This window comes from Rhincodon typus, chromosome 2 (genome assembly GCF_021869965.1).
Source record: "Rhincodon typus isolate 14 chromosome 2, sRhiTyp1.1, whole genome shotgun sequence".
Taxonomy (NCBI): Eukaryota; Metazoa; Chordata; class Chondrichthyes; order Orectolobiformes; family Rhincodontidae; genus Rhincodon; species Rhincodon typus.
Window position 1 is genome coordinate 62,436,109 of NC_063333.1, and position 17,152 is coordinate 62,453,260.

At 39.6% G+C, this 17,152-nt stretch overlaps 1 protein-coding gene across 7 annotated transcripts in view; it reads left to right on the forward strand.

The window, feature by feature from the left end:
* The window catches only part of LOC109911645 (growth factor receptor-bound protein 10), a 166,647-nt gene that overhangs the window by 30,940 nt on the left and 118,555 nt on the right, over positions 1-17,152 (forward strand). Inside the window, exon 1 of one of the 7 annotated variants that reach the window (XM_048607750.1) lies at positions 2,606-3,009. The exons of the other annotated variants lie outside the window; for them this stretch is intronic. The gene's annotated coding sequence lies outside the window, so the exon portion shown is untranslated. Of the gene's footprint in view, positions 1-2,605; positions 3,010-17,152 lie in introns of those variants that run through there. 7 annotated transcript variants of the gene reach the window in all.

Consider the following 17,152-nt stretch of genomic DNA (forward strand, 5'->3'; position numbering starts at 1 on the left):
TCCTCAGGAAGTTCATTCCTCATGTGAATAACCCTCCAAAAAGAAACTTTCTTCCTCCCCTCCCCCCCCAACTTAAATCTCTCTCATCTTAAAAATGTGTCCCCTAGTCTTAAAATCCCCATCCTAGGGAAAAGACAACTACCATTAACCCTATCTATACCTCTCATTTGATCAAAGTTTTATAAGGTTGTCTCTCAACCTCCTACACTCCAGCAAAGAAAGTCCCAGCCAATTCTGACTTTCTTTATAACTCAAACCTTCCATACCCAGCAATATCCTGGTAAATCTTTTTGGAATCCTCTCCAGCTTGGTAATATCCTTCCTGCAGCTGGATGACCGGAACTGGATATAGTATACCAGAAGAGGCCTTAAAATGTCCTGTACAACCTCAACATGACTTCCTAACTCTGAGCAATGAAGGGAAATGTGCCAAATGTTTTTTTAATCATCCTGTCTATATGTGACACAAACTTCAAAGAATTATGTGCCTGCACCCTAGGTCCCTCAGTTCGACAACACTACCCAAGGCCCTACCATTAATTGTATAAGCCCTACGCTTACTTGTGTCAAAATGCAGTATCTCTCATTTATCCAGACTGAACTCCATCTGCATTTTTTCCAGTCCATTGACCCATTTGATCAAGATCCCTTTGTAATCTTAGAAAGCCTTCTTCACTGTCTACTATGCCACCAATTTTAGAATTTTAGTAACCATGCCTTCTATATTCTCATCCAAATCGTTTATGTAAATGACACAAGAGGACCCAGAACTAATCCCTGCGGAACACTGCTGGTAACAGGCCTGCAGTCCGAAAAGCAACCCTCCACCACCGCACTGTCCCCTACTGTTAAGCCAATTATGTATCCAATTGGCAAGCATACCCTGAATCCCTTGTGACCTAACTTTGCTAATTAGTCTACCATGTGGAATCTTGTTGAAGGCTTTACTAAAATCCAAATAAACAATGTCTGCTGCTCAGCCCTTGTCAATCTTTTTGGTAACTTCCTCAAAAAAAAGACTCCATCAACTTAGTGAGATGATTTTCCTTGCACAAAACCATGCTGACTGTCCCTAATCAATTTTTGTCTCTCCAAATGTCCATAAATCCTACGTTTTGTAATCCTATCCAATTATTTACCTAAAACCAAAGTCAGACTGTCATGTCTATATTTACCCAGTTTCTCCTTACAACCTTTCTTAAACAAAGGTACAACATTAGACACCCCTCCAGTCATCAGACACCTCATCTGCACTTAGATGATGCATATATTTCTGCAAAGCGTCTCGCAATTTCGTCCCTTAATTTCCACAACGTTCTGGGATACACTGGATCGGATTCTGGAGATTTATCCGTCTTTTATAGTCTCTTAAGACCTCCTGGATGTTCTCTTCTGCAATGTAGACTGTTTTTAAAACATCAAAGTTTATTTCTGTGCATTCTTTACACTCCATTTCTTTCTCCACAGTAAAAACTGATGTGAAATATGCATTCGGTATCTCTCCCATCTGCTGGGGTTCAACAGAAAGATGATCTCCTTGATCTTTAAAAGGCCTTACCTTCACTGTAGTTACCCTCTTGCTCTTAATGTTCTTAATTTATTTGTAGAATCTCTTTGGATTATCCTTAACCTTACCTGCTAATGCTATCTCCTATCCCATCTTTGCCTTTCTGATTTCTCTCTCGGGAATACCCCTATGCTCTTTATATTGATTTGAGATTCAGTTGAACCAAGTTGTCTGTACCTAAAATAAGATTCCTTTTATTCTTGACCAAAACCCCTCTCTTTATTCATCAATTGTTTCTTAATCTTACCAGCCTTACCCTTCACTGTAACAGGAACATAATGCCTCCGAACTCTCCTCATCAAACTCTTGAAAGCCTGCTATTTGTCAAAGGTCCTTTTACTTCCAAACAGTCTACTCCAATCAATTTTTGAAATTTCTTGTCTCATACCATTAAAACTTGCCTTATTCCAATTAAGAACTTTTAACTTTTTTATGGAAGGCTTTTTCTTTTTGATAACTATTGCAAAACTAATAAAATTATGATTGCCAGACCTAGTGTTCCTCCACTTTTACTTCAGTCACCTGCCCTGCTTTATTCCCAAAGAGAAGGTCTTGTTTTGTTCCTTCTCCAGTAGGAGCATTCACATATTGATAAAGAAAATTTTCTTGAACACATTTGGACATATTCTTCACCATCCAAACCTTTAACACCGGTAGCCCCAGTCAATATTTGGAGAATTAAAATCCCCCATTATTACAATGATACTATGCTTGCATCTTGTCTGAGATCTCCCTACAGTGTTTTTTCTGGATTTCCCTCTTACTATCGGGGCAGCCTGTAGTACAATCCCATCTAGATGATGTTTCCTTTCTTATTTCTAACTCCTACCCGTATATTTTCATTGGACAATTTTTCAGTAATACCTTCTGTAGTTACAGCAGTAATGTATTCCTTAGTCAAAAATGCCATTCACTCCCTCACCCCAAGCTTGGCTTCTTGCCTCCCCTCCCATCCCTCCTATAGCATCTAAAACCCAGAAGATTGAGCTACTGGTCTTGTCCATTTTTCGGTCGAGTTTCTGTAATAGCTATGTGTGTTTATTTTAAACTTTTTGGCAAGAACAGTTGGCGAAGCAAAAGACACTGCTACAGCAGCAATCATGCTTTATTCGGAATGAACCACCTGCTTAGATGGATATGCAAAGTTTATAATATGTTCAGAAAGTGGGCACATGACCTGGTTTCTTGTTGAAGTAAGATATTGCATTTGAACATAAAGATGACTTGCCTGCAATAACAGCCTTTGTCCTTTTCCCCTTCTCTGATCTGCCTCTCAAAGTTTGAGTTGAAAACCTAGAAGAATACTTCATCTCTGCAAATGGAGGATTAGAAATCAAAATCTACACCACTATATCCAGAAAAGTGAAATCAGCCTGCATAAATGATCCATCAAGGCCGCACAGTGTGAACAACTTGTGCACAAAGTGACTATCCAAATGTTGGTGTGTTGGCAATCTGTGAATAATTACTTTTTTCTGAAATTAATTGTTACTTGACCAAAATAATTTTAAAAAACAATATTCAGCAGTGATTTTTGTATTTTCTCCACTCTAGACCGAGGCATTGTGTTATATTTGAGGAATGTAGTCGGATCTGTTTGCTCAGTTAAGCCTTTGTTAATCTTCACATCTTTGCAAAGAAGCAATAAACTAATTATTTGTCACTTAAGGAATCTGGCTGACTTGCTTCTGTTCCTGAACTGTACACTGTCTTAAATATAATTGGCAATATAACATCTGTTTTTTGAATTCAGACTTTATTGTGGCCATTTGCAGGAATGAGACAAAGAAAGAAATCTTAATTTGTTCTTGTGTTGAACACATTGACTCATCTATGTATTTGGAAATGGGGAAATACAGTCCTTGAGATAAATTTCTCGTGTGCAGAAGTAAAATTATAGTAACTGAAGTGTTGGCTTTTGAGGTGAGTATGTTTATACAGGAGAGTGGAATAGTTTGGAATAATTTAAATACATTGCCTACTGACTAACTAAAAGTTTTTGTCTGGCCAATTGAAGATCACTTTCGGTCCAGATTAGAGTGATAGAGATGTAGTGCACAGAAATAGACACCAGTCCAACTTGTCTAGGTTGACCAAACAGCCTAAATTGATCTAGTCTTATTTGCTAGCATTTGGCCCATATCCGTCTAAACCCTTCCAATTCATATACCTATCCAAATGCGTTTTGAATGTTGTAATTCTGAAATAACTGCACAGGGGCTGGTATCCTGTCACCAAGTCACCCTTTATCTGCTTGTGCACAGTACACTTGCTGTGGCCAGCCAGCTCAGTCAGTCACCAGGCCTGGGGAGATTCTGATCTCCTGCTTATTAGTCATCCAGGGATTTCCTGCTTGTCCCAGGTTAACAACCCCGTTGATGACTTTGTAGTCAACGAGGTCAGCCTAGTTCCAATCACCAGATGGGATCTATCCCAGGTTACTGAGGGAAGCAAGAGAGGAAATAGCTGGGGCCTTGACAGATATTTTTGCAGCATCCTTGAGCATGGGTGAGGTCCCGGAGGACTGGAGAATTGCTTATGTTGTCCCCTTGTTTAAGAAGGGTAGCAAGGATAATCTAGGTAATTATAGACCAGTGAGCCTGACGTCAGTGGTGGGGAAGCCATGTCTTACCCACTTGATAGAATTCTTTGAGGAAGTAACAAAGTTGATAGATGAGGGGAAGGGCTGTGGATGTCATATAGCATGGACTTCAGTAAGGTGTTTGATAAGGTTCCCCATGGTAGGCTGATGGAGAAAGTGAAGTCGCGTGGGGACCAGGGTGTACTAGCTAGATGGATAGAGAACTGGCTGGGCAACAGGAGACAGAGAGTTGTAGTGGAAGGGAGTTTCTCAAAATGGAGAACTGTGACCAGTGGTGTTCCACAGGGATCTGTGTTGGGACCACTGTTGTTTGTGATATACATAAATGATCTGGAGGAAGGTATAGATGGTCTGATTAGCAAGTTTGCAGATGACACTAAGATTGGTGCAGTAGCAGATAGTGAAGGGGACTTCGGAGAATGCAGCAGAATATAGATAGATTGGAGAGTTGGGTGGAGAAATGGCAGATGGAGTTTAATCCAGGCAAATGTGAGATGATGCATTTTGGAAGATCCAATTCAAGAGCGAACTATATGGTAAATGGAAAAGCCCTGAGGAAAATTGATGCACAGAGATCTGGGTGTTCAGGTCCATTGCACCCTGAAGGTGGCAACGCAGGTCGATAGAGTGGTCAAGAAAGCATACGGCATGCTTTCATTCATCGGACGGGGTATTGAGTACAAGAGTTGGCAGGTCGTGTTACAGTTGTATAGGACTTTTGGTTCGACCACATTTGGAATACTGCGTACAGTTCTGGTCGCCACATTACCAAAAGGATGTGGACACTTTGGAGAGGGTGCAGAGGAGGTTCACCAGGATGTTGCCTGGTATGGAGGGCGCTAGCTATGAAGAGAAGTTGAGTAGATTAGGATTATTTACATTAGAAAGACAGAGGTTGAGGGGGGAAACTGATTGAGGTCTACAAAATCATGAGAGGTATAGACAGGGTGGATAGCAAGAAACTTTACCCCAGAATGGGGGACTCAATTACTAGGGGTCACGATTTCAAGGTGAGAGGGGAAAAGTTTCAGGGAGATATGCGTGGAAAGTTCTTTACGCAGAGGGTGGTGGGTGCCTGGAACGCGTTGCCAGCGGAGGTGGTAGAGGCGGGCACGATAGCGTCATTTAAGATGTATCTGGACAGATACATGAATGGGTAGGGAGCAGAGGGATACAGATCCTTGGAAAATAGGCGACAGGTTTAGATAGGGGATCTGGATCGGTGCAGGCTTAGAGAGCCGAAGGGCCTGTTCTTGTGCTGGAATTTTTTTTGTACTTTGTTCTTTTACCACAAATTGTACTAGCTTTTGTCGTTTCCTCTGGCAGTTCACTCCATACACTCGCCAACCTCTGTGAAAATGTTGTCCCTTAGGTCCCTTTTAAATCTTTCCCCCACCTCCTCACCTTAAACCCATGCCCTTTTGGTTCTGGATTCCGCTACCCTGGGGCAAAGAACTTGACTGTTCATCCTGTCCATGCTCCTTTATGATTTTATATTCTTTTTAGCTCACCCCTTAGCCTCTGATGCTCCAGGGAGAATATCCTTGGCCTATTCAGCCTCTCCCTATTGCTCAAACCCTCCAATTGTGGCAACATCTTTAAATCTTTTCTGAACTTTTTCAAATTTAACAACATCTTTCCTATAGTAGGGAGACCAAAAGTGACCCAACCACTGTCCTGTACAGCTGCAGCATGACCTCCCAACTTCTAGACTTAATGCACTGGCCACTAAAGGCAAGCATACAAAAAAACCTTCTTCACTACCCTCTCTACCGACCAATCTACTTTCAAGGAACTATGAACTTGCACTTCAAGGTCTCTTTGTTTGGCAACAGGCCCAGGGCCTTACAGTTAAGTGTGCAAGTCCTGTCCTGATTTGCAACACCAAAATGTAGAACCTCGCATTTACCTAAATTAAACTCCATCTGTCTCTCATCAGCCCATCTGATTAAGGTCCCATTGTTCTCCGAGGTAACCTTCTTCGCTGTCCATTACATCACCAATTTTGGTGTTATCTATAAACCTATTAACCATACTTCCTATATTCAATTCCAGGTAATTTATATAAATGATGAAGACCAATGGAAGAGCAGATCCCTTTCAATTTCTCCTTAACCCTGTTTGCCAAAGCTATCTCATGTCCTATTTTTGCCCTCCTGATTCCCATCCTAAGTATACTCTTAATGCAATTTTCCAGGTATTATTACCTCCCTTCCAATTGCATGTTGTTGGTCTTAGGTATGTTGCTGAGTGTCTCAACTTTGTTACGACTGAGATGGGAAGAGTACAGTGTCTCTTTCCAGTCCCTCGTATTCACAGGTCATTGCATATTTGTTTTATGTTACCAAATGTGTGCTTTCCTATGTGAGACTTTAAAAGGATTAACCTGAGTTTTTAATAAATGCAGTAAATAATTTTTATAAACTAAAACTTTTTTATTTAATGAAGATGCAAAACTAGTTAAAACATGCAGTTTGTAAAATGAAAATATAAGCATTTATCCCTCTAAATACTCCAGGTAATGTACCCACACAGCAAATAAAGGAGGGGGAAAATTGATTTTCTCTGCAGAGATTGACTTGATCTAAAAGTTCTAAATTGGAGGAAGGTCAATTTTGACAGTATTAGGCAAGAACTTTCAGAAGTTGATTAGGGACAGATGTTTGCAGGCAAAGGGCTGGCTAGGAAATGGGAAGCCTTCAAAACTGAGATAACGAGAGTGCAGAGATGGTATCTTCCTGTTACGGTGAAGAGCAAGGCTGGTAGGTGTAGGGAATGCTGGATGACTAGAGAAATTGAGGTTTTGGTTAATAAGAAGGAAGTATATGTCAGGTATTGGCAGCAGAGATTGAGTGAATCGCTACAAGAGTAGAAAGGCAGTAGGAATATACTTAAGAGGGAAATGAGGAGGGAAAAAGGGGACCTGATAGCTTTGGCAAATAGGCTTAAGGAGAATCTAAAGGGATTCTACAAATACATTATGGACAAAAGGTCGAGGCAGAGATTAGTGCCCCTTAACCATCAGCAAGGCTGCCTATGTGTGGAACCGCAGGAGATGGGGATGATACTAAATGAGTATTTTGCATAAGTGTTTACAATGGAGAAAGATGTGCAAGATAGAGAATGTGGGGAAATAAATAGTGATGTCTTGAAAAATGCCCATATTCTAGAAGTGGTGGTGCTGGACATCCTAAAACTCAAAGGCAGATAAATACCCAGGACTGGATCAGGTGTACCTTAGAACTCTGGGAAGCCAGGGAAGTGATTGATGGGCCTTTTGCTGAGATATTTATATCATCAGTAACCACAGGTGAGATGCTGGAAAGTTAGATTGGCTAACGTCGTGCCACTGTTTAAGGAAGGTGGTAAGGAAAAGCCAGGGAACTCTAGACCGGTGAGCCTGACATCGGTGGTGGGCATGTTGTTGGAGGGAGTCCTGAGGGGCAGGATTTACGTGTATTTGGAAAGGCAAGGATGGATTAGGGATAGTAAACATGACTTTGTGTGTGGGAAATTTATCTAATTAACTTGATTGAGTTTTTTGAAGTGATGAGAAATGAGGAGGGCAGAGCAGTGGGCGTGATCTGTATGGACTTTAGTAAGGTGTCTGACGAAGTTCCTCATGGTAGACTGGTTAGCAAGGTGAGGTCACATGGAATACAGGGAGAACTAGCCATTTGAATACAGAACTGGCTCAAAGGTAGAAGGCAGAGGGTGGTAGTAGGCGGTTGCGTTTAAGACTGACAGCCTGTGACCTGCGGTGTGCCACAAGGTTCGATGCTGGGTCTGCTGCTTTTTGCCATTTATATAAATGGTTTAGATGTGTGTATATATATGAGGTATGGTTAGTAAGTTTGCAGGTGACACCGAAATGGGAGGTGTGGTGGATAGCGAAGAAGGTTACCTCAGAATACAAAGGGATCTTGATCTGATGGGCCAATGGGCCGAAGAGTGGCAAATGGAGTTTAATTTCCATAAATGTGGGCTGCTACATTTTGGAAAGGCAAATCAGGGCTAGACTTGTTCACTAAATGGTAAGGTCCTGGGAGTGGAGTTGCAGCTAGATAGGATAGTGAAGAAGGTGTTTGGTATACTTCCCTTTATTGGTCAGTGCATTGAGTATAGGTGTTGGGAGGTCATGTTGCAGCTGTACAGGACATTGGTTAGACCTCTATTGGAATACTGCGTGCAGTTCTGGTCTCCCTGCTATAGAAGGATATTGTGAAACTTGAAAGGGTTCAGAAAAGATTTACAAGGATGTTGCAAAGATTAGAGGATTTGAGCTATAGGGAGAAGCTGAATAGGCTGGGGCTATTTTCCCTGCAGCATCGAGGCTGAGGGGTGACCATATAGAAGCTTATAAAATCTTGAGCATTTAGGGTCATTAGGCAAGGTCTTTTCTTCTGGGTGGGGAAGTGCAAAACCAGAGGGCATATTTAAGGTGAGAGGAGAAAGAGATTTAAAAGAGACTTTTTCACAGTGTGGTGTGTGTATGGAATGAGTTGCCAGGGGAAAGGGTGGAGGCTGGTACATTTACAACATTAAAGGTTTAGAGGGATATGGGCCAAATGCTGGCAAATGGGACGAGATCAGTTTAGGATATCCAGTCGGCATGGACGAGTTGGACCAAAGGGCCTGTTTCTGTGCTGTCTATCTCCACCGCTCTCTGACTTTGGGGAGAGAGGGGGAAATGTGTTTGGACAATAATGGTGAACTCTGGAAGGGAAAAATGAGGTGTGGAATGTTCAGGTGACTGTAAAGCTGCTATTCTGGCGCACATACTTTGGTAATTAGATACAAAGCTTCTGGGGGTCTAGACAAATAATTTGGTCTGGAAACAAAGTAGTGATGTCTTCCAGATGTTTTTCCAAGCAGGCAATCAAGTTTCTTGCTGGGTCTGCAACTGTGATTTTAAAGAAGAGTCACCCAGTTAAAAGAACAAACTAAACATGGTATTGCCTGGAATCAAACAAAATTATTTGATCTCTGTTTTAAAGATATTATGAGCATGTAAACTTCTACAGGGCTCATGAAAGAGAGGATGGTAACTGGTTGAACATCTTAAAATAAAGTGATTGTCACCATCCTTTAACCTCAAAAAAACAAGAATTGGAACAATGTGTGCTGGTGTGATTCAATAGAATGTCAATTGGTATTAGCATGCATTTTAGTGAATGGGAAGCTTGGATGATGGGCACTAAATTGATAGCTTTCTCTTGGTGACGTTTGTGTCCTTGTCTTTCTTTTTAAGAAAACTGAAATTGATAATTGACAATTGAGCCAACGCCCAAGGCATCAGGAGCACATGTGGAAACAAATAGACCTAATCTTTTGATTAGATCATATGAGAGGCAAGAATTCATGGCACGGAATTGTTATGCTATGTAAGCGTGAAGAATATGCTGAAACCAGTTCAAAAAAGACTAGTAAAGGATAGGAAACACTGCGCGGAAGAATGGGTTTCAATCTTGTGCACGTACTTGACAAACAACATGGCGTACAAGAGTTAATGTGACCAGTGATATCTTCATATAATTTTGTTCAAGGAAAATTACACGTATGATGTCATGTTTTTTCTGAAGAACTGGTTGACACCAATACACATTTGAGTAAATTTTACTATTCAGAGTTAAAGATTCATCGATATGTTTGAGTAATATTTGAAAGTTCACTCTCACTCTGACCAGGAAATGAAATACCAAACTTGAAAATTCAATAGTAAAAATTCTGAAGTTAACCATTTATCTAAAACTCTTCCCTTAAAATGCCATATTTTGTGTTTAGTTTAAGAATAAGTTGCCATTTATCTTGGTTCTTCATTTTTATGACTAATTCAAATTTGGAAGCAAATTCTCACAAGGAAACTTTTGACAATCTGATTCGAAACAAATAGTTCATAACCTTTTCTTTTAATGATAGTTACTCAAAGGGATGTAACACTACAAGCTCACAATGCTTTACACAGTTTGCATCCACTGCAACTCTCATCCTTATGTGGAAACATCACAATAATAGAATAAAATTCCAATACCCAAATAATTCAAAGATGTTATCTGGAATACAAAGACATATAAGACAACATTTTAACAACAAAGGAACAAAAATATTTAAGATCAGACTATAGAGGGTTAACGTTCAGTTCAGGGAGAAGTGTAATGTTCAAGCAGAAAAAGATTTATTACCCTAATGAAATAGAAAACAAGCTTTTCTCTCTTAGACCTTCTGAACACTTTCTTCCAATCTCAGTTTTTAACTTTATGGTTGTTCTTTAAGAATTTTACAATCAGTGTTGGTTTAGCTTAGTTGGCTCGATGGCTGGTTTCCGATGCAAAGTGACGCCAGCTGCGTGGGTTCAGTTCCCACGCTGTCTGAGGTTGCCATGTAGGAGGCTCCGTCTCAACCTGTCACCACCAGTCATATCTGTGTGTCTCTCTCCCTCTGTCTGTCTCTCTCTGTGTGTCTCTTTCTGATGAGAGCACTCCCCTAAGGTCTGATCAGACTATGGTGACTTTACACTTCAGAAATACTAGCTATAGTATGCAGTCACAATTTGAGAGTTTGCAGCTATTCATCTTGGGTGTGATAAATACCTACTGTTTGGAGAATTTCCCTTTTAATTTCAGCATCCTAGGTTTCAACAGAGAATGATCTATCTCTGGGGAACGTACTGATCTGGGACACTCGTCAAGATTTCACTAATTATTCAGTCATGATCAAACTCATACATATGACTATATTATCCAATCATATTACATGTTCGCATCTCCTAGCTGCAATATACATTTTGCGATTATCAATAAACCTACACTTTATATTTCCCTTTCAGTTCTTCCTATTGCCTACACTGAATATTTTCCTTATCAGTTGATGTATGGGAAGGTCAATTTAGGTTCTCAACTCGAAGGAAGTTTTGAACTTTTCTGATGTGTGCTAATGTCATTCTTGGTTTGGGAAGTTATCCTGGGTTGGTGGTAAGACATTACATTAAACCACATGTGATTCTCTGGCTTTACGAGGTATATTTTGTCTGTGTGTTTATGGGATGTTATTCTATTGGAATGGTTAATTAGTGGTAGTTAATGTATTATTTTGTTAAGCATTTTGATAGATACAGTTAAGCAGACTTCTTTTTTGTCTGTACTTTATAGTGTATGAATAAAGTGCATTTTGTTTCAAGCCTGGTAGTTTGACCAATCGAATTGCAACTGGAACACAACGCATTGCACTTATCTTTAAAATAAGAAAAAGTTATGTTCTAGGCTGTTCTCTTAATATATTTTGAGGTAGCTTGGTCTGGTCCATTGGAGGCTTTTGTCAGAATCAAAATTTCTGTTTCCAGGTTGCATTTAGGATTATTGTGCTCAAAGCCAGTGAATAGTGAGCGTTGGTGTTCTCTTTTCAGGTGTTGAGTTTGTTTGGTTTAAGCAGAGTGTACCTTGTGTCATAATGATTGTTTCAGTCATTAAAAATTACTTCAGGGTTGAAGATGTCAGTTCAGAAGTTTTACAGAAAGTGAAGAAGGCAAAGCTTTTAGAATCAGCAGATTCGCTGGGGTTGGGGTTGCTTTTATCCATGTGAAAAGGGGGCTGATTGCAGCAATAGCTTGACACTTACAATTGCTGGAAATCCCATCAGAATCATTGGAAATAGCTAAAATTCAATTACAAATGAAGCAGCTTGAACATGAAAAGGAAATGAAACAATTTGAATCATCATTAAAAGCAGTAGAAAAAAATGCCCCAGCAGAAGAAAGGCAGAAAGAGTTTTTGAACTGAAAATTCAAAGTTGACTTAAAATTATGGAGGTGGAGGTGAAAGGTAGGAGTAGTGATGGAGAGTAAACCCATCATAGCCAGAGGCCTGGTGGGGATCTGTTTGAATATGTCCAAGCATTGCCAAACTTCACAGAAGCCTTTTTCACTTGTTTTGAGAAAGTGGCTAAACAGATGAGTGGCCGGTGACCGTATGGGTATTGTTGATCCAAACAAAGTTGGTAGGGAGGACTAGTGAGATATTTGCATCACTATCAGAGGTGGTATGTGGGGAGTATGAGGAGGTGAAAAAAAAACCCATGTAAGTGCATTATAACTAATACCAAAAGCCTACGTTTTAGGAATCTAAGCAGGGAACCTGGGCAAACGTACAGAGTTTGAATGGTTCAAATGAAGTTGTTTTGATAAGTGGATAAGGGCATTGAAAATAAATTAAATATATGACGTTCTTGGAGAGATGATTATTTTGAAGGAGTTCAAAAATTCACTTCCTGAAGTAATGAGAACTTGTGGAAGAGCAAAGAGTTCAGACTGCAAGGTTAGCAGTGGAAACTGCAGATGATTATATGTTGGTTCATAAATAAAATCTTGGCTTCCAGCATCAATTTCAATCTGTGAAGGATAGAAATTGGGGAAACAAATCCTCAGGTGGTAAGGGAAAAGGAGATCTCATTGAAGGTATTAAAGATCATTTACCACAAGATAAAAAAGACAGACATCAAGAGGAAAGAGAAGTAAAAAGCTCAGGTGTTTTCACTGTAATAAAGTAGACCATATGAAGTCGCAATTTTGCTGGTTTAGAAGAAGCACTGGGAAAACAGGATAAGCCAGTGAGTTGTGTTGAAGTGGTAGGGAAAGCACAGTGGAAGCTAAAAAGCTGCAACAGAATATACAGTCTGGTCAGGGGTTGGTTGAGAAGAAAGTGCTGGATCTTTTTAAAGAATTTCCTTGCATTGGTGAGGTTTACTCTTGTGTGCCATATGGAGTAGGTAAAGAAATTAAAATCTTGAGATATTGGAACAAGTTACTCATTGATGAGAGATGAGGAGATATGTAATTCAGAAGGAGTATTGCCAGAAAAAGTGGTAATATGTGGAATTCATGGTAAGAAGAGCAGCATTTCACTATATAAAGTGAGGTTGGCGAGCCCAGTGAAAAGTGAAGTGATGCTAGGCATAACAGAGAAATTCTCAGTTTCAGGAATACAGTTTATCCTAGGTAATGAGAGAGCTGGATCACAGGTGAGAGTGTTGCCTCGTGTAGTTGAAAAGCCAGTGGAAAATCAGACAACTGAGATGTTCCAGGAAGTATATCTGGAATTTTTCTTGCTTTGTGGTAACAAGATCATTAAAGCCACAGGTGGAAACATGAGGAGAGATAAAAGAGTAAAGATAAGGAAGTTGAAGTTCAATGATCAGAGACTATGTTTGATCAAATGGTTGAGAAAATCTAAGAACAAGTGGAAGACAAAGTGGATATTTTTGGTTTTGAGAAAGTAGCTGAAATACAACAAAGATCAAAAACTAAAGCAGTTGTATCAAAAAGTGTACACAGAAGTAGAGTCTGAGTGTATTCCAAATGTCACTATCTTAAAAATGAAGTCTTGATGAAGAAATGGAGACCATCTCATATTCAGGTGGATGAAAAGTAGACAGAAGTTCATCAAGTTGTATTACCAGTTGGTTATGGAACGTTGGTGTTGAAGTTCGCATATGAATTACCAGTAAGAGATTATTTGGGAGTTAGGAAAATTCAAGCCAACATACGAAGACATTTTTATTGGCATGAACTGCATAAGAATGTGGTTGACTTTTGCACGTCAGGAAATTGGAAAACTTCAGGCAGTGATTAAAACCAACATCCTTAATATCCATTTCCACATTTGAGGAACCTTTTACAAGAATTTTAATTGATTGTGTACAACCCCTACCTAAAACAAAAATTGGGAATCAGTATTTGTTGACCTTAATGGACGTGTCTGCTAAGTTTCCAGAGGCCATTCTGTTGCACAGTATCATGGTTAAAAGGATTGTAGAGGAGTTACTCTTTTCTTACTAGATACAGACTACCCACAGAAATAGAGTTGGATCAAGGATCAAATTTTATGAAGTTATTCAAGAAAGTCATGGATATCTTGGGAATAAAGCAATTCAAATCCACTGCTTATCATTCAGAATTGCAGGGAGCATCAGAACAGTGACATCAAACTTTAAAGACAGTGTTGAGGGCTTATAGTCGACACTGTCCAGAGAATTGGGATAAAGGAATTCTATTTGTACTTTTTGTAATTAGGGATGCACCTAAAGAATCCACCCAATTCAGTCCATTTAAATTAGTTTTTGGGTATGAGGTGAGAGATCACGTAATTTAATTAAGGAGAAATCAGTGAGTCAGTGTCCAAATATGTGGCCTCTGAACTATGTGTCAAATTTAAGCAGAGATGAAATAGAGTGGGTGAGTTGGCTAGACTGCATTTGAAAGTAGCACAGCATGTGGTGAAATAGGAAGCAAACAAGAAGTCAAAAAATTGCACTTTTGCAAGCGGGAGATAAAGTTTACAGTCAGTCATTTAAAAGCAAAGTTTAGTGGGCCTTATCTAATCAAAAGGAAATTTGAGTGAGGTGAATTATTTATTAAAATTGCCAGATAGGAAGAATCTGAGTGTGTCATACGAATATGCTCAAACAGTATTTTGATAGGGAAGGAAAGAAAAAGGAGAAGGTGTTACTGGTTACAATGCAAAGCGAAGAGCCAAGTTCAGATGATTCTGAATTGGACATCTTCCCATTTAATTTGAAGAATGAGGAAGTTCTCAAAAAGTTAGGATAAATTATTGAGTTACCTTTTGGAGGAAAATTGAAATGACCTGAAAGTTATTACAATCACATGGGGAGATTTTCATAGAATCCCTACAGTGTGGAAACAGGCCCTTTGGCCCAACAAGTCCACACCGACCCTCAGAACATCCCACCCAGACCCATCCCCCTAATCTACACATCCCTGAACACTATAGGCAATTTAGCTTGGCCTATCCACCTAACTTGCGCATCTTTGGATTGTGGGAGAAACCCGGAGGAAACCCATGCAGACACGGAGAATGTGGAAACTCCCACAGACAGTCACCCAAGGGTAGAATCGAACCCAGGTTCCTGGTGCTGTGAGGCAGCAGTACTAACCACTAAACCACCGTGCTGCCCTACATGTGTATAAACTAGGAAGTACTGATGTGATTATACATGATATAGATATAGGAAATGCTGTTCCACTTGAGCAATATCCTTATAGACTTAACACTCTAAAGCTGGCACAGGTCCAAAAAGAGATTGAACGCATGCTGAAAGACAATGTAATCAAAGTGAGTTGCAGTGAATGGAGCTCACCCACAGTAATGGTGCTAAAAGCAGATGCTACTCAATGATTGTATGGCCTGTTGCAAAGTCAATGCAGTTACAAAATCTGATTCATATCCTATTTTATGTTTGGTAGACTGTATTGAGAAGTTGGGACAAGCAACTTATATTCAGAGTTGAACTTACTCAGAGATATGGGCAGGGTACTCTTTATCCGAAAGAGCGAAGGATATTTCAGCTTTCATGACACTGGGTGAAATATACCAGTTTAAAGTCATGCCATTTGGTATGAAAAATGTCATTTTGGGATTACCCAATTGTGTGCTGTACATAGAATCTAGTGATCTTTAATAACACATGGAAGGAACATTTGGAGCATCTATCGGAATTGTTTGATCACCTTAAAGAGACGGGCTTAGTGATAAACCTAGCTCAGTGAGTTTGCAAAAGCCCAAGTTATGTTCCTGGGCCATGTCATTGGATGTGGAAAGATGGTCCCACGGGATGAGAAAACAAAGGTTATTAATATACCATTGATGAAGAGGGTAGTTCTACAATTCCTGGGACTGAATGGTTTTTATCAGAAGTTTGTACTGAATTTTGGCAGTGTGGTTGCAGAAGTACAGAAAATTTCAGTGGGCGGAGGAATATCAGAAGGCATTTGACAGCCTGAAAGATGTGTTAAACTGTCAAACTGGCTATCGATACGGGAATAGGTGCAGTACTCTTCAAGAAGATGAGAAGATAGAAAGACCTATTAGGTATTTTTCCAGAAAATTGAATAATCGTCAACCGAAATATTCCATGATTGAGAAGAAGAACTTGAACTTGGTGTTGGTGTTAACATTTCAACATTTATATTGCCAGTGATATGTCTGAGGCAATCGTATACACTGATCATAACCCCTTAAAGTTTTTGGAAAAAATTAAGGATAAAAATACTAGCTTGTTTAGATGGAGCTTATGATTTGCAGCCTTTTAATTTGAAAGTTACACATTTGGCAGAACAAGATAATGGAATTGCCAATGCATTGTCATGACTTTGATGAAGGAAAATGGAGGTGTTCGGTGGTGGGGGAAAAAATGGACTGCACTGGACTGTTTGCATGCCTTAGAGTCAATGTAATGTATGTGTATTGTAGTGAACTAATAGCCTAAGACTAAAGCCAACTTTGTATATTGATGGTTCATGATCTCTAGGGGCAGTGGAGGTGTGACAGTGCTAAGGCTTTAAGAGGTATGTTTTATCCTAGGTTTTTTTTTAATACGAAGGAAGGTTGAGACAGGTGGCAAGTAATCTGCTCCAAAGCCAATAAAATAAACAGCTTGTGAGGCCTTTGTTTTTTTTTAAGTTGGAACAATAGAAGCAGCGTGAATGGGTGTGGTCAACTCCCACAGAAGCAGGATTTTTTTCTTAGTTTTAGCCTTCAGTTGCAGTTGCTGGGGTTTTGAAGCTGGATGTAGAAGCTCTTCTTCCTATCTCTGTCACAGCTAAAAGTTGGGCTTCTCTTCCTGCTGCTAGAATTACGTGCAAGACAATCTATTTTACTGAGTTTGCCTTTGCCAAGGAGGTGCTTATGGGATGTTACTATATTGGAATAGTTAGTTAGTTTTTATTTATAATATATTATTTTGTTAGGCATTTCGATAGTTAGAGAAAAGCCAGTTTTTATTTTTATTTTGTCTGTATTTTAATTATAGTGTATGAATAAAGTGCATTTTTTTCCAAGCCTGGTAGTTTGACCAATCGAATTGCAACTGGACCACAACGCCTTAGACTTACCTTTTAAAATTAGAAAAAGTTAGTGTCTAAATTGTCGTCTTAATATATGTTGAGGGGGTTTCGTCTGGATCGTAACTTC